The 27,088-nt window shown below is 49.7% G+C and overlaps 1 protein-coding gene across 1 annotated transcript in view; it reads left to right on the plus strand.

Moving 5' to 3' along the window:
- Window positions 1–27,088, plus strand: part of GRIK3 (glutamate ionotropic receptor kainate type subunit 3) — a 255,576-nt gene that overhangs the window by 689 nt on the left and 227,799 nt on the right. The window lies entirely within an intron of this gene.

The following is a 27,088-nucleotide window of genomic DNA, read 5'->3' on the forward strand; positions in this document are numbered from 1 at the left end:
CAGCCCCGCTGCGCGGGGCAGGGGAGGGTCGTCCCCTCCCCCGGTCGCTCCAGCCATCCATCGCGGCAGAGGCCTCTCCCCCGCCTGGGGCAGGGCAGAGCCTGACCGGCGCAAGCAGGGAAGGCGAGGAGAGGGATGCCAGCGGTTTTTTAAAGTTAGCCGAAATCCCTCAGCAGCTGGCGGCGGCTGGCGGGTCTGCGCGCGGCTCTGAGGCTCTCGCGTCTCCGCGTCTCTTCTCGCCAGGGACTCTTACTCGGGGCTTTAACTTTGTTGTGGCCGCCCCAGGCATCCCGTAGGCAGCGCTCAGGCCTGTGCTGGGAGGGAGAGTGGTGGCGGGGGAGAGGGTGGAGGGGCGCGTGTCCCAGGCCCGAGACCGCCAGGGCTGGGCCCGGCCTGGCCAGGCGGGAGCCTCGGCCACGCAGGCCCTGCGCCCGCCGCCAGACGGGAGACCTGGGCCGCCTGGGTTCGCGAGGCGCCCCCACCAGCATCTGGCTCCGGCGAGCTAGGGCCGCCTTCCTCCCCTGTGGCTCTAATCCAGGCGCGGACTCTGGGCTGCCCGCGGCGTGACCGGGTGCAGGCAACCGATATCGAGCTTGGCTTCCGTACTTGAGGTTTTCCTAGGAGGCAATCAGAAATCCCTTCTCTCGCCTCCCTGCTCTCCCCTGGATTCCAGGTCCTCTTGAACTGGACATCTGGACGAGGGTAGAACACAGTCCTCAGCTCTGCCCACGCTGGGGTCTTCCTGTTCCTGCCCAGGACCCCAGCAGGCAGATATTTGAGGCAGAGGAATCCAGGCACCCGACTCTGGGGACAGCCCTCACGACCAGGCTTAACCCTTTGCAGCCCAGACTGCTCCAGGCAAGCCAAAAATATTGTTTCCATCTCTGCACCTTTGCCTGTCCCACTGCCCGGTTTGGTCACCGTTCCAGGAGCAGGCAGCCCCTTAGTAGTGGGCCAGGACTTCCTTTATTCTGTTTGTTTGTTTTTGGGGTGTGTGTGTGTGTGTGTGTGTGTATAGGGGCCTGATTGATAGGGTGCCCTTGGGAGAAGAGAGGGGGACCCAAAAGGTGCTATGCACCCAGCCCACGCATTGCAGTTCCCTCTTCTGTGTTCCTTCCCCTGCAGGGGTGGGAGGGGCACTCTCAAAGCCCAGAGTCAGGGGGTGGTGGTCTTTGGGGGCCCAGGAAGACAAGAGCAGGTGAGGGAAGCCAGGCAAGGATGCACTGAGGAGGGGCGGGATGATGTATCCTCACCCGCTTCCTCTTACCGTGAAATTGACTTTCACCGGGGGACTCCTCACTGCCCTGAGGGGAAGCCCCAAGCTTGCCCGCCCTTTCTTGGGTTCAGCGTGTAATAATGCAATTAAGGATGGCAAAGCCCTCCTCTCTTCTAATCTTCTTCGTATTAAGCCCCAGGATTAATTAGCGTGTCGGCCCAAGCCATTTATATCCAAGAGCCCTGCCCCATTTGATTCCCAGCCCGAGGACTGGGGTGCTGTGCCAATGCCAAACGTGACCGCCGGAGCTCTGCCAGCTTGGATGGAGGATGGGTAGGCTCTGAGATCCCTGGGTTTCTCTGGAGCTCCCTGGGGAGCTGAATTTGCCTCCTTCTGAGCCCAGGCTGGAGTCTCAGCAGGAGCCAAGGGCAGTGGACGTGGTGTGTTGAGAGAGAGACACACACAGAGAACCGTGTGTTGAAACCCAAACACAACACCTTGGCTGGGCCCAATGCCCTCTCCTTTTTCTCTCTCTCTCCAGCCCTGAGATCTCAGGGCTCTGGCTGGGGCCACAGGAATTGAGGCCCTGGAAATTGGGTGTGCTGGATGGTTCTGGTTCCCAAGACGGGTGCCTGCGCTGGCTGTGTTGGGAGCCGAATCCTTCTCCAGTAGGCAGGCGTCGCCTAGCACCAGCCCAGGAGAGGGTTTTCCTGCAGGTGTGCAAGGGGCTCTCTGGACTGGGGAGCAGCGTACCCGCCCCCTCTCTTTGTGCCTTTTTGGGGGGCTTAAATTTCCTCTTAGACAAGGAGATGGATAGCTCAGCAGTGTGACAGAGTGTCCAAACAATCCGTCTTGAATAGATGAATTGCATTGCTCTGTCTTTTTGTAATTGTGTCTATCAGAGGGAGAGGTCAAGGCATTGATTGCTTGGATGGTTTGCAAGTAACAAAGGAGAGTGAGGGAGAGAGCGAGGGAGAGAGAGTAATTGGATTGTAGTCTGCAGGAAAAAAATGATCATTGATTATTTTATATGAATATGTGGAAGATGTATTCTGTGTGTTGTTATCAAGTGTTGCTCATTGAAGATTTTCAAGACATATTGTTCAGCATTTTGTTATTATTATTATCATCGTTATTATTGTTCAGATGGATCCTAGTCTTAACTCACGGAAAGCAGCTTAATGCGTGGGTCCTTCCAGTGCTTCTGTGGCCTCATGTGGGGACCTGATTTCCTGGCTACTAGACCTAGACACTGATGCGGAGGGACCTTGGGCTGGGAACCAGGAGGCCTGGGTTTTCTACTCTGCCTTCCACCAATTTCCTGAGCCATCTTGGTCAATTCACACTCTCCCACCAACCCGGAGCCTCAGTTTCCTCATCTGTAAACTATTGAGCTGGCCATGATGCTTGGGATATTCTGTGATTTTAGGTTTCCTTTTAGTGTGGGCTGATGGGGACTGTCAATGCCTTGGTAGGTTTCATGTCTAGATCTCCCCTTGTTTTACATACATGTAGAATCGAGGGCCGCCTAGCATTTGAGAAGGGAACCAGACAGTGGTGGCGTTAGCTGGAGGGGTTCCAGCGGATGGTGGTGATCTCTAGCCAGCCGGGGGGAGGTTCAGAGCCAAATGACTGCAGAGACATAAAGCAGGTGTATGTGGCAGGGTGGAAGGTGGGCAGATCGGGCAGACTCGCGGAGCATCTACACTGGGAGCAAAACAGAGTTGCGAGACTCTGAGCCTGGACTGGGGGCGGGGAAGCCCAGCGGACACTGTAGTCAGTCCCAGGGGCATGAGGTCCCCTCCCCAAGTCAGCCCTGTCTGCATCCCCTGTCATCAGTTCACCCAAATGGTCCTGAACGTTCATCTCCTGAGTTTCAGAGCCGCTGTGTGTAAAACAATGAGAAATTTCTCGCAGTGACTGGTGATGCGCTGAAACATCGCGGCCGTGTTGGAGCAGACAGGCACTGAATGAAGATCAATAGGGTTTCCCCCCCTGGAAGTAAATAGCTTCAGACAAGACCTGGGAGTGGCCCGAGGGGCCTTAGAAAGCATTCACTTGAGGAATTTCTGTCTCCACTTTCCAGCCCAGCTGCTCCTGTCAGCCCGGGCTTCCCTCCTTCTCGAGCTGGAGTTTATAATTTCTTCTTGATGCCTGCTTCGCACTGCGCTAAACCGTCTTTTGACGTCAGGATGATCCGGGGTTTTTAGAGGTGGCTGATGCGGGGTGAGCCAGCACAGCGTCCCGACTAGGCCCTCCCAAGGTCACTCGGGTCCCCCTGCCGCCAGCATGATAGCTGACTTCAGAAGTCCAATCCACTGCTTTCTTTTGGGCTTTGAGGAGCGACTCTTCGTTCCCACCCTTCCAAATGCAAAGCTGCTTGGTTGCTTCCTTTGTGGGGTCTGTGAGGGCCCCTGAGCCCCCGTTCCCACAGGCCCCTTGTCCTGTCCCCAGGAAACAGAGCCCACTTGGTGGGGGTCGGGGGAAGAGGCACAGATGCACTGTGGGTTCTAGGACGACCGCATCCTCAGTGGCAGGGGGTGCAAGGTCATATGCAGGGGAGGCTCAGGGCTTAGGGCTGCTTGGGATATCCATGCAGGGCAGCACCTGGCTGTGCTCCACCACTGGGACCGTTTCTGATCTGCCGAAGCCAGGCTTCCTCCAGGCTGTTACAGTCACCTGCCCCTGCCTTAGCCCCACACTGCTTCAGCCTGCACATCCCCATCCCCACCCTCCCCCTACCTGCCCCCCCCCCCCCCCCCCGCCCAAGCCCCCGCCTTTTGCTCAGGACCTTCCAGAGGGAACCGAGGGGCTCCCCAGGCCCTGCCTGGCAGCAGAGAGAACTGAAAGTCCAGAAGCAGAGCCCTCCCTTTAGGGCTGGCACCCAGCAGGCCCTGGCGTGTCCTTGCCAAGGTGCTTTGATGGACAGACGGGCCAAGGGTGGGCCTGGAGCAGACGCAGACCGGCCTTGGGCTTGTTGGCTGGCAGCTCTTCTTGCAGGCGCCGATTCCCCCGCGTGAGCACCAGGGGGCAGTGTGCCTGTGCTGAGGTGGCTGCACCATCTCCTGCCTGGGACCCCACCTGGGTCTGGAACAACACACAATCGAAATATAATGGCTCTGGTTTACTGAGCACTTACTAGCTGCCAAGCACCGTGCTTTTCAAAGAATGACTAGTAGTGTGACTAGTAACTGCTTGAGACCAGTAGCTGTTGCATATTTTTTTTCCTTCGCCATCTGGTTTAGGCTTCACCAATCCTGCCTGCAGACATTGTCCTCATTTTGCAGATGAGGAAACTAAGCTTAGTGAAGTCACTTGCCCAAGATCACGTGGCCAGTAAGTGGTGAATGCAGGATAAGAACTCTCACCAGCCAGACCCCAGATCCTGCGCTTTTACTGTGTAGTCTGTGTAGTCGGAAGACAGGAGGCACTGATACTCAGGGGTGCTGAGTGTAGCGCCCCACCACTGTGCTTCTGGGTGCTGAGTGTGGCCTCAGAGTCCTGGGCTGTTAGGCTTTCTCTGGGGATGATTGCATGGGCTCTGTGACACTGAAACCTACCAGTAACTGGTGTTCAGCATCAAACTGTCCTTGTAGATGGACCAAGTGGTAGATAAGCTTTCCCGAGAGGAAAGGGATGTTTGGTCTTTCCCACCCCTTCTGCACATGCGATGTACATCCTTACATGTCTACACCCCACCTCGTCTGGGCTTCTGGACTCTGCTTAATTCTTTAATCCGAGTCCGAAATAAAGGTGGGACACTCCTTTGGGTGTGGCCAGTCCACCCACAGGAATCCCTCTGCTCTCCGGGAGCTCCAGCCTACAGTTCACCCTGGCAGCCCGCAGGCTGTCCTCAAAGACATCATCAGAGCCTTGAGGAAAGCCCAGGGCTCTGCGTTTGTGTCTCCCTCCCTGCTCTTCAGCTGGTGGCCTGGCCAGAAAAGGGGGTCAGCGAATTTGCTCTTGTCCTTCCTTCCTTCCCCACCCTGTCTCCCCTCCAACATCCTTTCCAGGCTGATAGGTTGTTTGGTCATTTTGTTTGTAAGCAAGAGTCACATTTTGACCTTCTAAATAGAGCCTGCCTTGCTGTGAGCTGAGATTGGTGGACCATCAGAGGGTAAGGTCCACTGATGCTGGACCCTGGAACATGTTGCTGTTCCATGGACACTGGGTGGGGTGCAGGGACCTGGGTGCAAGAGCTGCCCATTCCCCTTACCATGCCACCTCTGACAGAGCACAGGCAAATCCATGCTTACTGTTCTTCTGCACCATGTTCCTTCTTCCGGGGGCACAGCGAGATTGGGATGATGGTGGCTGCCGGGGACTGACCTGTTCTGGAAGTATGGGAAAATGCCCTGCTTAGAGTCCCCACAGAAGTGACAGATGTGGAACAAGCACGATAGGAGGGGTCATGTTATTTTCCAGGGTCTCAGTTTCCCCATCTGTAAAATGGGATGAGACTGCTTGCTTCATAGAGTTAGACAGATGGGATATCATTTCAAAAAAGCTTGAATTCTGTTCCGTTCCAAGATCAGCATTTCTTCTTGTTTTTGTTGGAGGAGAGGAGTCTACTACCAACAAACTGGGTGGGACTGGGGTCAGGGGAGTGTGGCCGCCAGGAAGCAGGATTTAAGGAGGCTCTCAAATGGTGGCCATACTCTTGGCGTGACTGACCGTGACAGTGAGCGCCTCCTTAAATTTTGTGCTCCAGATGCCTCGCTGGCCTATGCGTATTAGCACCAGTGCTTCCTCTGAAGTCCCTGTTTTCTTCGGCTTCTCTTTGTACTCCAGAAACCAAACCTTGATTGAGTGTGATTGGGAGATCAGAGAAGACTGGACTGAGGGCAGGGGACCCGAGGACAGCAGATCATTCTGATTTTGCTTTGTTTCCCTTCAGCCACACTTCAAAGGTGCTGCACCCCAGAGCTCTCCACCCTCACCGCACTTTGGTTTATTTCCAGTTACCTCCAGAGTCCACACTACCTAACCTCCAGCCAGGCTTTCTGCTCCCCACAGAGCTTGCGTTCCCCTGTTCCTCTCCTTGTTTCCTTTGACCTTTGCAGTTTCTTCACTAAGGCTCACTGACCTTGATTATAGCTATGTTTGTGGGTTTGTCTAGGGCTTTCTCTCACAGAGAAGTTCTGTGAGTCACTTAATATATCTCACTGATTCTAACATCAACTCTTCCCCTGACATTTTCACATTTCTGAAATCAGTCTGGATCTCACATCGGGTTTGAGTTTACTTGCAGGATTTTTTCTTTATTGGCACCTTTAAACATGATGGTATGTCTCAGGTTTGATGAAATATGGTGGATCTGAGCTTGAGTGGGAGTCTAAGGTGCTAGCTGTGAGACCTTGGGTGAGTCACTTCACCTCCAAGCCTCCATTTCCTCATCAACGAGGTAGATTTATTAATATTGAATTAAACCATTTTCAGCTGGTTTTGACCCATAAAAATTTCATATTGTTGAAACTCCTAGGGTCTTCACAGGGCTGTTGTGAGGATTAAAAGAAATAAAGTATATAAAGCTCTTTGCATAGGGCTTGGTGCTTAATAAATGTTAAGGAGAAAAAGATTCCCCAAGGATGGAGGCTCTGTCTCCACCCTCAGACTCTGAGCTGTGAGGTTATCTGCTTCTTATCTGCCCTCTGCCTGTGCCAACCATGTGCCTTGTGCCAACCATGTAACTAGTACCCCCTGCAGCTCAATATGTGGGTATTTGCCCATTTCTCACATACCCAGCAATGGAATGGATGTCTCCGGCAGCCTGTGATAGTTACCTGCCATGCTAGGGAGCAAAAGGGGTACTCTTCCTAGCATGCTCCTGTATGCCCAAAGCTCCCAGACACCTCCTGGCCTGTTATTTATCACACACCCAAAGCCCATGAGGTTCTGGTTCTTCCCTACATTTGCAGTGTTTTGATTGAAATGTCATTTGCACATATTCAGAGCTGGGAAGACCCTGGCTATGGGATGCCCTTGAGGGATTGGTCTGGGAGTCCTGATCAGTTCTTCTGGGATGGGGAGTCCAAGCTCGCTCCTGAAGCAAGCTGGTGAATCCTAGAGAGGATCTGTGGCTGGAGGCTGGGCCCCAGGGCATAGGCACTGCTGGTTCTGCTGGGAGACTCCAGGTAATGAAGCCATGGAGCGAATCCCACGGTGATCTTACAGATGGGAGACAATGAATGGGGTGAAGTCGGGGAGAGCGGAAGCTTCCACGCCAAATCCTTTGGTGCTATACTGAATGGGGGTTAAGGAAGACAGAGGGAAAAAGATGAGGGAGAAGGAGCTGAGACCCCAGTTTGTGTGAAGAGGGTTCCCATCCATGGGAGACAATGAAATCTTATGCTTTTAAAGGGACCGATGCAGACACGCTGTGTTGGAAGGGGGTTAAGAGTATTCTCAGAACTGCTGCAGAGATGAGCTCTTTAAATATAGGAATGAGGGAGACTTCTGCAAAGCCTTCCTGCATCTGCTTTGCAGAACTGAAATATGCTATTCCAAAAAGCCTGCCCAATTGGGCGGAAAAGCAGGAGCAGGGAGCCAGGGCCTTCCCAGGGCTCCAGGCATCACATTTCCTGTTTACAGTGAAGAATCACAGAATCCAGGCTGAAAAGAACCCCAGGGGTCAGTCTAGGCCTCTGCTTCTCCAATCTTAACATGCATCTGAGTCACCTGGAGAGCTCAATAAACTACAGACTGCTGGGTCCCACCCCCAGAGCTTCTGATTCAGTGGGTCTGGGGTGAGGCCTGAGAATTTGCATTTTAATGGATTCCCAGATGAAGCTGATGCTGCTCATCAGCCTACACTTTCAGAACCACTGTTCTAAGTCACTGGAGGACCCCTCCCCCATCCCTAGTAAGTGGATATCTAGTCTCTGATTGAATACCACCCATAACAGGAAACTCACCACTTTTTGATTGTGCTTTGTTCTTTCTCGCAAACATATTGGCCCACTCCAATCTTTGTTGCAAAATTTGCCCTAAAATTGGTTTTCCTGCAGTTCCAGGGAAGGTAGTGTGACTTACACGTCAACAGTGTAGGTTCTGAAATCCATCTGTCTTGAGTTTGAACCCTCATTCCTTCATTCCTTCCTTCCATGCTGTGTCACTTTGGGTAAGTCATTTAACTGCTCTAAGCCTCGACTTCCTCACGTGTAAAATGCGGATAGCAACAGATCTGACCTCCAGGGATCATTGTGAAAATTAACATGGCCCGAAGGAAGCTCTCTGTAGAAAGTAGAAAGTGAAGTCGTTCAGCCATGTCCAACTCTGCGACCAGTGCTCTTCTGTCCATGGGATTTTCCAGGCAAGAATACTGGGGTGGGTTGCCATTTCCATCTCCAGGGGATCTTCCTGGGTCTCCTGCACTGCAGGCAGACTCTTTACCATCTGAGCCACCAGAGAAGCAAACTCTCTATAGATTTTAGCAATCTAACATTGTGGATAAACTCACAGGGTCTGGAATCTGACAGCCTGAGTTTAAGGACTGCCTCCATCACTTCCCACCTGAGTGATCTGGGACAAATTATTTAATCTCTCATAATAATAATAGTAACACGTGCCTTACGGGGTTTTTATAAATCCTCATTTATAAGGATTAAATGAGTTAATGCACATAATGTGTTTAGACCATAGCGTTGTAAGCTCTCAATAAATGTTACCCATCATTCTTACTATTATGCTCACCCTGCCTGCCTGCATCTGGTTTGGATTTATACCCTGGTGCACAGTGCAACCCCACAGAAATGTAAAGGCATTTCTCCAGACCAACGACGCCCAGTTCTTTCAGTGTGGTGTCCAGAGCCAACCACAGTCCTGCTTATGTACTGAAAACAGTAAGCTCATCCCCTCCTTGCATCTCAGCATTGACGCAAGGTGTCTGCTTATACACCCCCAGACTATTTCAGCCTTTTCTGCAGCCATTTCACTCTGTTGATTTATACTGAGCTGGTGGTCTCATGAGATCACAAGGTCTTTTCCGCAGGTATGGCTGCCGATCTACCACTCCCCTCATCCTCTCTTTGGCAGTTGATCTTTTGAGCCTAAAGGCAGGACCTGTCATTTATCCCTGGTAAATCCTATCTTGAACCTTCAGGCAGTTTTTCTTGCTCGCTGTTTCTGGACCACCAAAGCCTGTTCCCATCTCTCTATCCTTAGGAGGTAGGCAGGGATTTCATGCTCTTCTTCCTCCTTGACCTCCCACCCACTGCCCCCCAGGGGTCTGTGGTAGAGAAGTAAGTGGTTATGGGCCTGCAATGTGGTTGTGGTTGAGAACCATGGGTCTGGACAGTGAAGCTTTTGTGCCTCCTTTTCTGTTGTCTGGCATGCTTCATGCCCTCTGAGCCTTGGATGAGCATGCTTGCCTTCACTTCATCTATCCATGCCATCAACGCATTAGGCAGGAAATGACCAGTGTCAGAGTTTGTCAACTTTATTCAGTGGTCTTGAATCCACCACCCACACTTTAACCAGAGTTGAAATCCTACTGGCTTCTTCATGCTTTCAGGCCCTTTATGACTGCTGGGGTTGATATCTGCAGGCTCATGCGCTGTCCCTCCTTGCCTCACACACTCCTTGCTCCTCTGAACTGAACATCCAAGTCCCTAGAAGTCACTATGTTTTCCCTTAAACTTGACCTCTGCTCTTGCTCTTCTTTCTGGCTAACTTCTTAGTCATCCTTTCAGTTCAGTTCAGTTCAGTTCAGTTCAGTCACTCAGTCATGTCCGACTCTCTGCGACCCCATGATTCACAGCACGCCAGGCCTCCCTGTCCATCACCAACTCCCGGAGTTCACTGAGACTCACGTCCATTGAGCCAGTGATGCCATCCAGCCATCTTATCCTCTGTCGTCCCCTTCTCCTCCTGCCCCCAATCCCTCCCAGCATCAGAGTCTTTTCCAATGAGTCAACTCTTCGCATGAGGTGGCCAAAGTACTGGAGTTTCAGCTTCAGCATCATTCCTTCCAAAGAAATCCCAGGACTGATCTCCTTCAGAATGGACTGGTTGGATCTCCTTGCAGTCCAAGGGACTCTCAAGAGTCTTCTCCAACACCACAGTTCAAAAGCATCAATTCTTCGGTGCTCAGCTTTCTTCACAGTCGAACTCTCACATCCGTACATGACCACAGGAAAAACCATAGCCTTGACTAGACGGACCTTTGTTGGCAAAGTAATGTCTCTGCTTTTCAATATGCTATCTAGGGTTGGTCATAACTTTAGGTCTCAGCAAACATATATTTTCTTCCAGGAAGCCTTTCTTGACTTCCATCTCCTTTTATGAGTCCCCACAGCATCCTGAACTTCCCTTGTCATAGCACTTACTGGATTGTAATTCATGGTTACCTCACAGAGAAGCTTTCTTAGAAAATCTTAGAGACAAGTGTGGACTGCAACTGACTTATTCACCACTTTGCCCAATTCACCTAGTACCACGTGTGGTACGTAGTAGGTGATTAATAACTATCTGTTAAATAAATGAATGCCTTGATACATACAGGTTGAATATAAGTCTATCTAGCAGCCTTGTCATTCAGCTCAACCCTTTTTCCATGTTGCCAGCAAGGATTTCATGCAAGACATTGTTAGATTCTTCCGTGAAGTCAGTGTTCTAATGCTGTCCATGGTGGTCTTCTGCCCTATCAATTCAGCACCTTCTACGCCAAGACCTTTCCTATGGGGTCTATTGGGCAGAGCTGGAGTGTTTAGGGGAATGGATCTTTCTTTTTTGGGCCTAGGATTGGTCCTTACATCCATTTTCTGGCTCCTATAGTGATGATTCTCCTCTTGAGAAAGGCACAAGCTGTCAACTTCAAGAAGAGGCAAAAGAAAAGGCCATGACCCTCCTGTCTTTTCTGACCTCAGCCCTCTCCTCTTCCCATCTGTCCCTCAGCATCTCTGCTGCTCCCTCTGGGAGCTGAACCATAAAAGAGAACTTCTGCGGTTCCAGCCTCACCAGGCAGGTTACTCAGGGCAGCTGCGCGGCAGAACTGTGGCTGGACCACTTGTGCTGTCGCCAGCCATAGGTCAGGCTTCCCCTTTTCCTGTTTATGCCACATCACAGGATCCTGCTAGGATGTGTAGACAGCAGGTCTACATGACAGCTTTGTGTAAAGTGAGGTGTTGACGGTTAAACCTGGAGATTCAGGCTCTATAGACAGTCAGCTTGGGCCATTTAGCTTTGAGAGTATAAATGCCATCCACCCTGAGTCTGGTGAGCAAGAGTGTGTGCATATGTGTGTGTGTGTGTTTGTGTACTTGTAAGAGATGACCAATCGAAGATTTGCTTCTCTAGCATAGGCTTCCCAAACTGGGGTTCAACAGCCATTCTTTACCCAAGTCTGATGAGTGAATACAGTGACTTTACTTTGGATCACGGGGGAAACAGAGTAGTTTCCCACTGGCTGGCCTGACCTGTCTACCATGTAGCTGAGAGTGGGGGTGGGACAGGTTGCAGGGCAACCCTGAGCTTCCCCCCTGAAAGTGACAGGACTGGGCTCTCCTATTAGACTAGGACCTCCCCTTTCTTGCTTCCCTCCCCCAAGGAAACAGATGACACATTATAAGCAGAAATAGCCTGTTGCCTACATGGCTGTTTTTCCTGCCCAGTTTAATAGAGGTGACAGCCGTCTATTTTACTTGTCTCGTAACATCGAATCAGTAAATAAAATATGGGTGAACTCTCAGGTTTAGCTGAATTATGGCTGGTCCATGGGGAGTGAGGGCTGGGGGGAGAGTTGAGCAGAGAGAGATTGAATCCCTGGCTTCTTACAAGAGAAGCTAAGCCTTGTCTCTTCCTCTGGATCCAGAAAATCTTCTGTGCTGGAGGAGGCTAGGCAAGGTCATCCTGTTTGACAGTCTCTGAGTCCCTGAAAGAGCCAGAACACAGGTGTAGGCACTCTGAATGTCAGAGCTACAGTACAGTACCTGCCCCAATCTTTTCTACCACAGATTGAGAGATGAAAAAGGGAAATGACTTGTGCCACATCCTTGGTGAGCCATGGAAAAATCAGATGAAAACATGGATCTCTGATCAGCACCCCCAGTCCATTAAGAAAATCCCATCCATTTTCCTGTCATACACACACAAACAAGCACACATTTGAAGCTTTAAATTTACAGTCTTAAGAGAGAGGAGACTAGATTTTTCCAGTGTTGCAAAACAGACCTACGAAACCATTTTCATATTGAGGGAGAAATACAAATCAGATGCATGTGTGTTTATAAAAGCTCCTAGACAGTGAGAACAGTCTGTGTTGTCCGGGGAGCAGCAGGGAAATTAAGGTTCACCCCAGCCTCTGTGTTCAGCACCATGGAGAGCAGCCAAGCCCTGGGGGTGGTGAGTGGGCACCATTTGCATGCTGATTCTTATAGTAGGAGCAAAGTGGTTATTGTAAGGTCTTGCTTAACAGGCATTCTTTTTCCTAATGCTATTCCTCTAGGACTCTGGTGTTCATAAACCAGACTGAGGTGTTTAGCAGGTACACAGTAGGCTAGTAAGAACTATTATTTGTGGTCGTTCAAATAGAGTAGCTCACAGTAAAAGAAAATGGAGCGAATGGATAGAATTTTCTCCTTTTTTTTCTCTCTCTCACGTAAATTGTTCTTAAACCTTTGGTGCCTTGTACGGCTTGTATGCTCAGGAGCAGTAGCAGATGACAAAATGAATGAACATTCCATTGTCAAATATCACACCTGATACCGAGCATCTTTGCTCAGCTTGTCAGCATCATCTTTCACATTGCATTTGGTAAGTAGGCTTGTGTTATGTATTTTTATCCCACTAAATGTGATTTCTTTAAAGTATTTTGTGTGTTATTATTTCTTGAATCGTGGAGCCCTGCATACCTATAATAGAGCCGTATTTTCTTCTAGTAAATAAAATTACTCCTTGTTCAGGTGACAGGAATTAAATGTGTCACAGCTTTGTGCATTCCCCAAAGAACCCCAGCCATACCAAGTGCTCCACCACCTGGATGTGTCTGAGAAGACTTGTGATCAGACTGGGTATTGACAAAGGTCTCCCCAGCTAGGAAAATTATGACATGGGTGACCTCAGCAGGCCTCAGAGAAAGGGAGAGTTTGCCCATCACTGGGGTACTGAGCGTGGCCAAAACACCTGGACTTGAAGCCAAGGGCATAGGAGGCTAAGAGTGTTAGAAAGATAGAGTCTGAAGAATTGGCTTTGGCCTCTGAACAAGGAGGGAAGCTTGGGTAAATGGGCTTCCAGGATTTAGGAGGCAAGATGGCACCTTGAAGTCATATTGAAGATAGAAAGGTCAGGAAAGACATGAGCTATGGTTTGTACAGAGTAAGGCTACTCCAGGGACCCTGGATTGAGATATTTTAGTGAAAGGGGATTGGAGGTTTTGCTGCTCCTGCTTGGATTCGCAGAATCAGAAGAATCTGCTTTGGAAATGGGGCTATTTTTATGCTGCTTGTAATTTAGTGTTTATTTCCTGTCTTTTTCGCATCGTCTCTGGGCTGACTCATTGATTCAGCAAACATTTCTGGATCACCCACTCTGGGTACTGCAGAGTACACAGGGCAAGGGATTGAGGGAGTCTGAGAGGTGGCACAGCATCTGAATGGCCTCATGGTAGGTCCAAGTGGGTGACCATAAGTAATAGCCACAGTTCCTTGAACATTTAGGGACGTGCAGTTCAGGCTAGAACCTTATGCTTAGATTGTTCTTTGTTCCTTGTTCTCCTGTGTTCTGGGGAGGAGTATGGAGGCTTAGAGAAGAAAAGAAACAAGGTGACCATCTCACAGAAGAGCCAGCTGGGAAGCCACGTCTCATCTTTCACGCTTCACTCCCCCCCCCCAACCTTGTTCTTGCCTTTGCTCCTAAATCATTTCTTCACTTATATTGTTCTGAGAGTTCCCCCATGCCTGAGCTGTTACACCTCATCCTCAAGCCCCACCCAAGGTTCATTTTGGCCAGTTCTCTGTGTCTTGGTAGAACTGAGCCTTAACTTTCCTCAATGGAGTGGTGCATGTGTAAGCAGGAAGGAAAAGGTAGGGACAGGAGTAAGTATTCAATTTTTTTATGTCTCCAAGAGCTATAATTCTGTCTCCTTGGTGAGAAAGTTCTTCTTTCTGGCCAATTCAGATTCTTCCTGCTGCTATGTAAATCCATCTCATCCATGGTGTGATGTGGCCATTCATAAGGCTTGAGAGAAACCTCTAGATTGGTAAGTAGTAGCTTCAGGGACTCTTTCCCTGGGGCTGTAGCAAAGAAGGTCTCAGACAATTAAATTGAAATGGCTACACTTTCACTCACATGGGTTCAGACAGATTTATAATATTTTCTTTTTAAAAAAATTGGGATTGTTTTTCATGGAGACAATGATTTATGGAATAATCAATTTCTTTATCTACCTAATCCATAGGAGTGATCTATCAGTGTATGCATCAATCTCCCCTAGAGGCTGGAGAGAGTGGACAGCCTTTAAGCCTGAGTCACCCAGCGGAAGGCAGCTTTTACCAGGAGCTACTAGAGAAAGGAATGGCAACCCACTCCAGTATTCTTGCCTGGAGAATTCCATGGACAGAGGATCCTGGCAGGCTACAGTCCATGGGGTCGCAAAGAGTTGGACACGACTGAGCGACTCACACACACACACACATACACACATACACTGTGATCCCAGATCTGGATCTGAGGCCTGTAGGAAGGAAGGGGTGGAGCTCCTGCAGCCTCCCTCTCTGAGCCAAGATGCTCATTCTCTCTCCTCATCAGTCTTATCCCCCCCAAAGAGGAGTAAGGTGCATCACGTGCTATTCCCACTGTACAGGCGTGGAGACTGAGTGCCAGAAAGGATGCTCAAAGACCAGATGTTGGAGACCTGACATCAAGAGGGGCTAGCTCTCTATCTCTGAGGACTGCAGCATAGAAGAGAGGGCAAACCTGAAAATTGGGACCAGTTGGGTGGTGGTCCCAGAAGGCAGAATTTGGTTCAACACCAGCTATCTTCTAGTCAGTGTTCTTTGAAGATTAAGTGAGATACCTTAGGAGTAGTGAGCTTCTTGCCATGGGGTATGTTCAAGAACAGATTGGCCTGGGATGTTTCAGAGGAGCTCTGAATCCCTTTCACTATGAAATTCTAGGCATCCTCAACTATGCAATTAGAGATGCCATAAAAATTCCAGCTTTCTGAGTTTCCTAAAAGACCAAGCTTGTGCCTGCTCTGGGTTACACAAAGTCCATGAAGGCTGAGCTCAGTGTGGTGGTTACAAGGAATATTCTTAAAGTCAGACGCTTCCCTGTCTGTCTTCTAATAGCAGTTCATCCCTTGGCAGTGCCCTTGGGTCAGAAAGGAGCCTGGTGGCTGCAGCCAGCTCCAGGCAGGGCCCATCAACATTTCTGAGCAGTATAATGCCAAACACACTGGCATGCCAGATGCCACTTAATTTGCACATCCCTCTCGTATAGGGATGGTGACCATCCTTTGCAGATGTAGAAAACCCATGTCTGAGGGAGGTGGCTGGTTCGAGGTCACATAGCTGGTTGGGGTAGAGCTTTGTCTATTCATTCATATGTACAGGTGGTTGTCCAGTGAGCCTTTACTGGGCACATGCTGTATGAGGCATTTAAATTGAAATGGCTACACTTTCACTCACACGGGTTCAGACAGATTTATAATATTTTCTTTTTAAAAAAATTGGGATTGTTTTTCATGGAGACAATGATTTATGGAATAATCAATTTCTTTATCTACCTAATCCATAGGAGTGATCTATCAGTTCTCCATGAGGTGCCAAGACTAAAGGGTGAGCAAGACAGACATGATCCTGGCCTCATGGAGCTTTCAATCTAGCAAAAAACAGACAGCAAAGAATCACTACAAACTCCACGCATGTCACAGAGGGACTTGCAGGCTACCAGGGGAACATCAGGAAAGGCTGCCCCAAGGAAGTGACACTTGGGGAGGAGAAAAGGAGTGGTTAGGTGATGGTGATGGTGGGGAGCAAGGGATACATTCTAGGTGGAGGGTACAAATGCCCAAGGCACAGGTGGTTGTGTTAAGTTGATGCCCTATAAGCTTTGGAGGTCAGTTCAGTTCAGTTCAGTCGCTCAGTTGTGTCTGACTCTTTGTGAGCCCATGAATCACAGCACGCCAGCCTCCCTGTCCATCATCAACTCCTGGAGTCCACCCAAACTCATGTCCATCGAGTCGGTGATGCCATCCAGCCATTTCATCCTCTGTTGTCCCCTTCTCCTCCTGCTCCCAATCCCTCCCAGCATCAGGGTCTTTTCAAATGAGTCAACTCTTCGCATGAGGTGGCCAAAGTATTGGAGTTTCAGCTTCAGCATCAGTCCTTCTGATGAACACCCAGGACTGATCTCCTTCAGAATGGACTGGTTGGATCTCCTTGCAGTCCAAGGGACTCTCAAGAGTCTTCTCCAACACCACAGTTCAAAAGCATCAATTCTTCGGCATTCAGCTTTCTTTACAGTCCAACTCTCACATCCATACATGACCACCGAAAAAACCATAGCCTTGACTAGATGGACCTTTGTTGGCAAAGTAATGTCTCTGCTTTTGAATATGCTATCTAGGTTGGTCATAACTTTCCTTCCAAGGAGTAAGCGTCTTTTAATTTCATGGCTGCAATCACTATCGGCAGTGATTTTGGTCAACTATCAGCAATTTCATATGTTTCAAACCAGTGTTTAAAAAGAACTCAAGCAAGTCTGCTGTGAATGGAGCAAACAGAAGGGATTGTGAAAAAAAAAGTAAGGTTTGAGTAGTGAGAATATGGAAGACTGAATAAGCAAGGTAAGGAGGCAGGACTTTAACCCCAGGGCACTGGGGAACCACTGAGGACTTTATGAAGGGGAGCAGCAAAACCACATTGTAGCTTTGAAAAGTCGACCTAGTGGCTGTGTGATGTGACTGCAGGAGGGGCAGGGGGGTGTTGGGGACAGGCATCAGGAAGCTGTTTAAGTAGTCTAGGTAGGAAAGGACAGGAAGATATAGTGTGGAAGGTTGTTATAGAACAAATGTCCTGATTCCTGGTCCAGGGCTCTCCCCAGAAGCCTGGCCATCCCCTTTGCCCCAGGTTTGAGCACTGGAGGCCGGACTGCATTGTGCATGAGTGGACCCTTCCTGGGGCCACCCATCTGTTTCCCGAATCAGCCATCAGTGGATGCCACATCCGCTGTCTGTGAGCTCAGCTGGGCCTCCAGTCCCATTTCATGGTTCCCTGGTTGGGCCGGAAAGCCCTAGGTGTGTTCCAAGGCAGCAAGCATTCCTTGAGGCGGGGAGGATGGGATGGGGTGGGATTAGTTGGGTGGTTGCTCCCCTGATAGACTCACCCAGCTAGGACTTCTGTGAGTCTTCAGTATCTATGACAACCCAGCAGGCAGACCCAAAAAATGGGCATTGTCTGGTCTCGACTTTTCCCTTAGAAGCCTCCACAGGGCCAGGAGCTTCCCTGTGGCTGAGCTGCAACCTCTTCTCCCAGTGAGGGTGGAGCCATCTTCCTGTTCCTTGGCAGATGTGGTGGGAGGGGGGAGACCTCAGCCTGTAGGACAGATGCAAGGGTCCCTGATACCTAGGACTGTGGCAGCAGGGGTAGGATGGCAGCCCCACACACATGTGGCTGGGCTCTGCTTCCAGTACCCTGAGCTAACCCAGTGTTACTATATTCGTGAAAATAATAATAGCGAACCCTGGATCCCTCGAAGGCTAACAATGTGCCAGATACGCTGTGCTAAGCAGCTTCCAGACATTCAGTCACTTAATGCAGCCAATCTAAGAGGTGAGGACTCTATTGCTGCTTTTTAGATGAGGAAGCAAAGCCTGGGGTGATGAACACAGAGGGAGCATTCCATAGAAAGGTGGCCATATCCTCAACACATCGTCATGATTGCTGTTGTTTAGTCACTCAGTCATGTCCAACTCTTTGTGACTGCGTGGACTGTAACCCACCAGGCTCCTTTGTCCATGGGATTCTCCAGGCAAGATACTGAAGTGGGCTGCCATTTTCTACCCCAGGGGGTCTTCCCGACCCAGGGATCAAACTCACATCTCCTGCATTGCAGGTGCATTCTTTACCACTCAACCTGGGAAGCCCTATGATTGCTGATGTTATTTTAAATAATGGACATAGACACCTATCAGTGCCAGCACATAGTAGGTGCTCAGGAGTGTAGGTTGAATCTGTTTATTCAGATTTGGGCAGAAAATGGGGTGAGTCGGCTGGGCCTGGAAACCAGCACAGGACAAGGCTCTTCCCAGCCCTCTCAATATTCATGGATCTCTAGTTCCCATTCCTCTAGCACAGGATTTTCTTAGCCCAGTCCCTCCTCTTTCTTTTGCACATAGCCTGTCTCCCATTTCTCTAGCCAGGACACCTGATTCTCTGGGCTCCCTGGGTACCCTTTCCTGGCAGCTGCAAGGAATGAAGGTTCAGCCCTCAGTACCCCTGATTTGGGTGGGGAGTGAGGGTTATAAAGAAAGCTGAGCACCGAAGAATTGATGCTTTTGAACTGTGGTGTTGGAGAAGGCTCTTTAGAGTCCCTTGGGCTGCAAGGAGATCAAAACAGTCCATCCTAAAGGAGATCAGTCCTGAATATTCATTGGAAGGACTGATGCTGGAGCTGAAACTCCAATACTTTGGCCACCTGATGCAAAGAACTGACTTATTTGAAAGGACCCTGATGCTGGGAGGGATTGGGGGCAGGAGGAGAAGGGGACGACAGAGGATGACATGGCTGGATGGCGTCACCGACTCAATGGGCTTGAGTTTGGGTGGACTCCGGGAGTTGGTGATGGACAGGGAGGCCTGGTGTGCTGCGATTCATGGGGTCGCAGAGTCGGACAAGACTGAGCGACTGAACTGAACTGAGGGTTATAAGACCTCCATCCTTCAGGTCTTCCCACTGTGGTTAGCTCTGTCCAGCCATCAACTACTGGCAACTCCTCCCTTGCCCTGGCCCAGCCAGGACTCTACAGAAACCACTTCACCTACAGATCCGTTATCAACTCAAGGCAGGTAGGGCTATTTCTGACTCGAGTGCATCAGTATTCTGTGCTTCCCACCTGGAATGCCCTCCCCTCTTCGGCTTCTTGCCTAATTCCTTCTTCCTTTTTTCTATCGTACTTCATGTGCTATCCTAAGACTCACCTCTTCCAGGAAGCCTTCTCTGATGCACCCAGGCAGTGGTCACAACCTTCCCTGAGCCTCCCTGGGGCCTTGCTGTAGCCGCCTTTATTGATGCAGAAATGTCTCCTTCCCCACTCCTCTTCATCGTGACCCCCAGGGCTTATAACACTGAGGCTTGTAGATCTTTTGTATTCGCCTCAGATTGGTATATTTTTGTTTGTTTTCTTTCTTTCTTTCTTTTTGGCTGCATGGCATGTGAGATCTTAGTTCCCCAACCAGGGATTGAACCTGAGCCCCTTATAGTGCCGTGTCTTAACCACTGGACCACTAGGGAAGTCCCTAGACTGTTTTTAAAATCTTGTCATTAAAATAACAACAGTTTCTGATAGTTTATCCTCTTGAAAGACAAACTCCTTAGCCTGGAATTCAGGGAATTCTTTTTCTGAACTCTTTGGGGCTTTGCCCTTAACGTTCATCAATTTAATTTTAAGTTGCATTCATTGTTTTGAGTTAGCCGACATTCAAAAATGGGGATGTTTTATATAAAACTCTGGATTTCCAAGTTCTTTTCCCACCATATCGCAGTCCCCACCTCTCCTTATCATGCCTCCCTTGTGGCAACACCGCTGACTGACGTGTGTGCCCTTTTACTTGCAGTGGAGTTAAGACAGAAAAGTAAAATGTTTTGTGTACCTGTGTTTTTATTATCAGGAATAAACAGAAGACAAAGAGGGCTGTTTATTTAGAACATTTCTCTCTCACCAGCCTTGCTTCTCTTTATGTTTCCTGTTGGAACTTCTCAGAGACAAGGACCTTATCGCATTCTTGTTTATCATGCTAAAAACAGCTAGTGTTCATTGAACCCCTTTCTGTCTCTTTTTTATTTTCTTTTTTCCCCAATTTCTTTTTAACCCTCCTGAGCCCCAGCCGGGTGAATGTACCCCTTTAATAAGTGATGGTGTGCCCAGGATTTGAACGTCCACCCACCTGGCTCCCACTCTGTTCCCCGTGTATTCCCAGCATCTGCCCCAAGTGATGCCCACAGTGAGTGATTAAAAAGTGCCGGACAAATCTAATTGAATTCCAGAGTCACAGATGGGATGGAGACGGGTGGGGAACCTCCACCCTTTTGAGAAGGGACACCTTCAGGATGCTCCAGTATCTTCCTTCTTTCTGTTGGCACCTGGCTCCAAGCTCTTGCTGTGTACCTCTAGGGTAGCATCACCCAAGTTGACACGTGCTGGGTGGAAAATCTGCTGTGGTCCATTTGCTTCACTATGTCTTTGAGGTACCAGAACCTGGTGCAGGCGTCAGAGCTCTGTGGGAGGATTTAACAAACCTCTATCCTTGTTCGCTCCCTGTAGGGCTCACAGTGGTCGCAGGCCCAACACTCTGACACAGACCCAGGGACTAATTGGGCCTGGATAATGGGCCATGGGCAAATATGCCCTTTCCCATCTTCCTCATACTCCGAGATGGGGGCTGCAAAGTAGGAGGCTCTGCGAAGCTACTGAGTTACTGATTCTGCTTGGTGGGGGTTGAGGGAGAATGGGGAGGGAGGAGGAGAATGTGCCCCCAACCAGGAAAGCATGAGGTGCTGGGCACCCTTGCCCTAGCCAGGTCTTGGGCAGGGCCCCCTACAGTGAGCATGCGGGCTGTCTGGTGCCCAGCATCCCCTGTGGATGTTGTCAGGAGGTGCCTGTAGGAGGAAGAGTTAAAACAGTGTCTGTAAAAACCCCCTCACAGAGATCCTGAGATCTCATTATGCCATCGGTCCCCTGGAGCCAAGTGGCAATGGGAAGCCTCAGGTTCATTTGGGAGATGTTTTCTTTGCAGAACCTCCAGCTTTCTGTACAAGTGGATTAAGTTCTGGACGCAGTGGGGGTGCTTACTGTCTTAGTATTTGGGGCTGGCTTTACCTTCTGTCTGCTGGGATGTGCTTTGGGCATATGGATTATCCCCCCAAATCCAGACTCAGGGATCCTGGGACTCAGACACACTTCTGGTATGAGATTCTAGACTTCCTGATCTAGTCTTCCTGGTCCTGGAAGTAGGCCCCTTTCCAGGGAGAAAGTATCCTTGGTTGAAGGTGTTGGGTGCAGTGTCTTGGCAGGGATGGGTGTTGTGGCAGGGATGAGGAGGGACTTGGTCCTGACACCACCCGGGGGGATGCCAGAGACCACTTCCTTGGGCCAAGTTCAGGCCTGCCCATGGGGGAAATTGAAAGGTCTTGACCTCCTGGAGATTGCAGTGGCCTGGAGGTCAGATGGGGGCTCAGCTTCTGTGAAAGTCTGTCTGCCTTCCTTCTTCCCAGCACCAAGTAGGTCATGCTGGGGTCAGCAGACCTGTCATGGGTCAGCAGCTCTTGTGTCTCTACTTCCTGGGATTTAGAACAAAAAGAAGACCATGAAACATACAACCACTCTCAGGCTCTGTGCTTCCTGAACCTGCTCAAAGTATCTCCATCATGGGCCAGGATGAGGCTCAGGTACCCTTGCAGGGTTTAGAGGAGAGAGTCCAAGCAGGGCTTCTCAGAAGACCGCAAGCTCTGTCTCTCCCTTAGGGGTCTTTGCTTTAGCACATGACCTTCAGGGAGATAGGGCTTTTCCTACTCAAGGTGGACCGCACTGCCTTTCCTCATTGTTCCAACCCAGAGGATGGGCTGGCACTGCAAACAAACAAATGAGAGCTAGCAGACTAAAGGCAGGAAAGCATTATTGTAAGGTGAGTGCAGAGAAAAAGGGAGTGAGCCGGGCAGTCAGGCAAGAAAAGGGAAATTTATTAGAGGGAAACGAGAGGGTGACTGGCCCTTGAGGAGAACCAGCGTCCTCCCTTTCTGACGAGGTCTTTCTTATAGCCCACCAATGAAAAATTCTCTGAAGAGATGGTTAAATTTTAGCTTGTAGTTGAGTCCTGTGGTCACGTAGCCGGAGGTCTGGAATCTGGTGGTCTCGTAGCTTTGAGAAGGTAGGCGCCAGTGATAAAACAGAATGTCATTTGGACAATTTGGTCAGTCTCAAGGATCACTGTGATTTTATTCTTTGTTTGTAAGGTCAACATAATGAGCCATCTTAACAATGAGATCCCATGTGGGCCTCATCAATTATAGCCAGTACTTACTGGACACTTACTATGCCAGATACTCTCTGCACATCTCTGTAGTCTTCTTTAATCCTCGCGATGCCCCTTATCCCCGTTTTGCAGATGAAGAGATTGTGGCTCAGAGCAATGGAAGGACATGCCTGAGGTCACACCGCCAGTAGGTGGCAGATCCTGGATTCCAACCTAGATGGCAGGCTCCAAGCCCTGGCCATTAGCCATCTCGCTCTAGGAAGGCTCTGTTTACTTAGAGAAAACCTACATTATTGTTTAATAGTAATTTTTTCCCACACGGACACAGAGATCAGACTTGTGGTTGCCAAGGGGGAGGGGAGGTGGGGGAGGGAAGGACTGGGAGCCTGGGATTAGCAGATGCGAACTGTCACATGTAGATGGATAAACGACAAGGCCCTACTGTATAGCGCAGGGAACTATGTTCAGTATCCTGTGACAGATCATAATGGAAAAGAATTGGTGACGTTTATGTATAACTCAATCACTTTGCTGTACAGCAGAAATTAACGCAACATTGTAAATCAACTGTATTTCAATCATTTTTTTTTAAATAGTATTTTTTTCCAGATTTCTGAACCCAGAGTCCTAAGAGAATGTGGGTAGGAGTTTCTTGGGTTTCAGGATCCCTTGATGCTAAGATGGAAATGGGATGTTTAGACTCTGTTTTGACTCCACTGTTTTCACACCCCTGAATGAGCCAATGTGGTTGAATTCTTACTGAGAGATAAATGGTGGGTCAGAAAGAGGAAGCCAGCGACTGAGACAGAGACACTCAGAGACAAGGAAATAGAAACAAAGAGTTGAGAGAGCGACAGGAGAAGAAAAGGAGACTAAATGGGTTGTGGTATGGGATGTTCAGGCTCCCTGGTGGGGTCAGAAGATCCCTGAAGTCCAAGCAGCAGGTCAGGTGCCCCTGACCCAGATGTCCACTTGGGATCACTTCATCCTGATCCCACCAGTGTTTCTGTACCCTCTGCCCACCTCCAAGTTCTTAGCAAATATGCCACTGGGTGTGGTCTATCTATTGGGGGGTGAGTACCATATGTAAAATACCTAAATTGTGCCAGCCTGGCACAGAGTGGGGTTCAATAAGTTATCTGAGACAGTTTTCCTGGAAGAACCAGATCATGTAAATGGGATCAATGTGAAGAAATGTCTGAGAAACTGCGAGAAAAATAACTCTATAGGTGGACACACCCATCCCTGTTGGCCTGCAGTTCATCTTGCCGGGTTTCTTTCCCCTCCTCCCTCCTCAAGTCTCTTCTTCCTTTAATAAATTCTGGTTGAGCACCTACTGTGCACCGGGTGGACTAGGAGCTGGGTCTAAAATGATGACCAAAGAGACGAGGTTCCTTTCTTCATGAGATCTTGTCTACTCTACTTGGGGTGACAATAAACAAGTAAGCAGACAAGGAGACACATAGTTGCGAATTGCAGCAAATGCTGCGCATGAGGACAGTGGGGAGGCCACTCTGGCTTGGGAGCAGGGAGGGCCTCTTGGAGGAGGTGACATTTAGGTTGAGGCTTGGAGAATGGGAAGAATTCAGCAGGGTGCATTCCAGGCAGACAGAAAGCGTGTGTGAGGGTGTTGAGGTGGGAAAGAGTGCAGAGTTGTCAAAGAACAGAAAGAAGGCCCCTGTGGCTGGGGCTTGGTGAGCAAGATGAGAGGCATGGCATAAGATGGCATGGGGGAGGTGTGTTTTCAGAAGCTCGGGGTCATTCCAGGGCTCTTACTCCAACCTCAACCTGCGTTTCACTCCCACCACAGACCATTGGCTCCTTTGGTGCTCAGCCACACTCTCCCTTCCCTGCATCCTTCCTTGAAGCTGCTCTTGGTGAATGACATCCCCTCCCAGCAAGGGGCCTCACACAAAGCCTGTCCTAAGCACATATGACCCAATGGTGGAGAAGCCATATTGCATCACTGGGGAGCAGAGCTCTCTGCAGGGTTGGGGGGGGTAACCCTCTCTTCCAGGGAGGTTTATGTCTCCTGGCAAATCTTTACCATCCAGGTAAGTGAACCCATGGAAGCCTGCAGGTGCTGATCATGCTGGGAGCAGGTGGGGAGTTAAGAAGCAAAGGTTCTGATTGGCTCTGTCCATGAAGCCCATGCCCAAATTTGTAGCTAGGCGTGGCCCACACATCTGGAGGAAGAGTACACAGCCATCACCCAGGTGTTTCAAGGATGGGATACCAGGCTGTCCAATGATGCTTCAATCCATCGATGAATTACTCGACATGTATTAGCATCTGGGCTCAGGCTAGGAGTTTTGGAGGGCTCTTGGAGGAGAGACCACTGACTGGAGGAGTAGAATTCTCTTCCATTTGTCAAGTGCATTCACCTCTGTGTGTAGTTCCATGCTCCCAGTTGTGAGCTCTGCAGACAGGGCAGGACGAGGCTCCCCCACATGCACGTACAGAAATTGAGGTTCACTGAAGCCAAGTCACTCATTCAGAGTCACACTAGTATGAGCTGGATCAGGCAAGTTCTGAAGTCAGATCTGAATGTGAATCGTTCCTTCACCCTTTAGTTACTCTGTGACTGTGGAAACACAAAGTTGTTTAGCTGCCAAATTGTGTCCAACTCCTTGTGACCTCATGGACTATAGACCGCCAGACCTCTGTCCAATGGATTTCCCAGGCAAGAATCCTGGAGCCGATTGTCATTTCCTAGTGCGGGGGATCTTCCCAGCCCAGGGACTGAATCCGTGTCTCCTACATTGGCAGGCAGATTCTTTACCGCTGAGCCACCAGGGAAGCCCTGGGAACACAGTTCCAGCCTCATTTTTCTCATGTTTCTCTCAAATACAGAGAAGCATGGTAAGTGCTACAGCATTTAGCTCTGGGTCTGGCAAACAGTGGGTACTTAATAAATGCACAGCTCCATTTGCTTCTGGCCTTCACCCTGACCCTGGGCTGGCGTTTCCTAACCCATCACCTTCTTCCAGGTTCATCATGGTGACCTTGCACGGAGACATCTTCAGGTAGACAGAACCTCTGGAAGATTGGCCCATCTTTTCCCTCCCCATCCCAGTGTTGTGATGTCATGAAGATAAAGCCACAGAGATGTAACTGCCAGGGCTCAGTTCCCAGAAGGCCATAAAACACGGGCGACTCTGCCCAGGCCTGCTCACCGCAATCCAGCAAAGTGCTCCTTGCCTCCAGCACTTGGTTATTTTTTACAAAATCGCTGAACTAGCCATGTTAGCTACATTGATCAATAAATTACTTTGATGAAAACTCAATAGGCATTGCCCCCTTTCCCCTGGCACTCATTCGCACACAAAGGAAGGATTTTACACTCTTCATATCTCAAAAACCTTGGTGCTAGGTCCTGTCCTACTTTTCTCCTCTACGTACCACTCCCAGGGGCCACTGCCCTGGCCAACACGGCCTGGACAGGGCTTGGAGATTTCTGGACCCACAGGCAGGGATTCTTTTGGGCCAGGGCACAGGGGACCCATGGAAGGAGTTGGTCCATCTACCCCAGCCTCAAAGAAGCATTTCACTTTCCAGGGCAGTGTGGACACCCAGCCACCACTGCTGCTGGGCATCCCCCATAATTAGCTGGCCTGCTGGGGGAGTGACAGCCAGTCGCCACACTGGCTTCCCTGCTGGAAAGAGCCAGGAGCCACAACAAGCTGACGGTCTTCGCTTAACTTACCTCCTTCGTTTATTCACTTGGCATTTTCTGAGACCCTGCTCTGTGCTGGGAGCTTTCTGTGTGTAATATTGAATCTATACCAAAAAGCAGGCTTTTGAAGTTAACTTTTCACCCCCTTAGACCTAACAATAGCCTGCATTGCATGCTTATTAGAAAAGGCCGGTGTGGGCCAAGGCATGGGCGTCGGATGAAGCAGAGGAGCCATGCTGGTTATGAGCCCAGACACTGAGACCTCACTGCTTGAGTTCACGTCCTGGCTCTTGACCTTGAGTGCAGATTTTGAACTTCTTTGAGCTTCAGTTTCTCCATCTGTAAATTGGGCATGCAATAGTGTTTTCCTCACAGATAGACTAGATGGAGTTACTGTGGCTATGCTCCATATGCCTGGCACATATAAGCACCAAGTAAGTGTTGGATGCTTTTAGCTGGTGAGGGTCAAACGAACTTGCTGCTGCTGCTGCTGCCAAGTCGCTTCAGTCATGTCTAACTCTGTGCGACCCTATAGATGGCAGCCCACTAGGCTCCTCTGTCCCTGGGATTCTCCAGGCAAGAACACTGGAGTGGGTTTCCATTTCCTTCTCCAATGCATGAAAGTGAAAAGTGAAAGTGAAGTCGCTCAGTCGTGCCCGACTCTTAGCGACCCCATGGACTGCAGCCTACCAGGCTCCTCCATCCATGGGATGGAGGCAAGACTACTGGAGTGGGTTGCCATTGCCTTCTATATGTGTGCAAAGTGTGTAGAACAGTGTCTGATACCTAGAGCTCAACATGCATAAGCACAGATCATCATCACCATGTATTATCTTCACAGCAGTGCGGTGAGGCAAGAACTGTTCCCCTCCCCATGTAACTGATGAGAAAGTGGAGGTTAAGCAGATCACCCAGCATTTCAGAACAGACAGTTAAATAGAGCTGGTCTGACTCCAGCCTCAGACGTCTTTCTATAGTGCTAGACTGCATGGTGCCATCCTAGCGCTT

Source organism: Bubalus bubalis, chromosome 6 (genome assembly GCF_019923935.1).
Source record: "Bubalus bubalis isolate 160015118507 breed Murrah chromosome 6, NDDB_SH_1, whole genome shotgun sequence".
Classification (NCBI taxonomy): domain Eukaryota; kingdom Metazoa; phylum Chordata; class Mammalia; order Artiodactyla; family Bovidae; genus Bubalus; species Bubalus bubalis.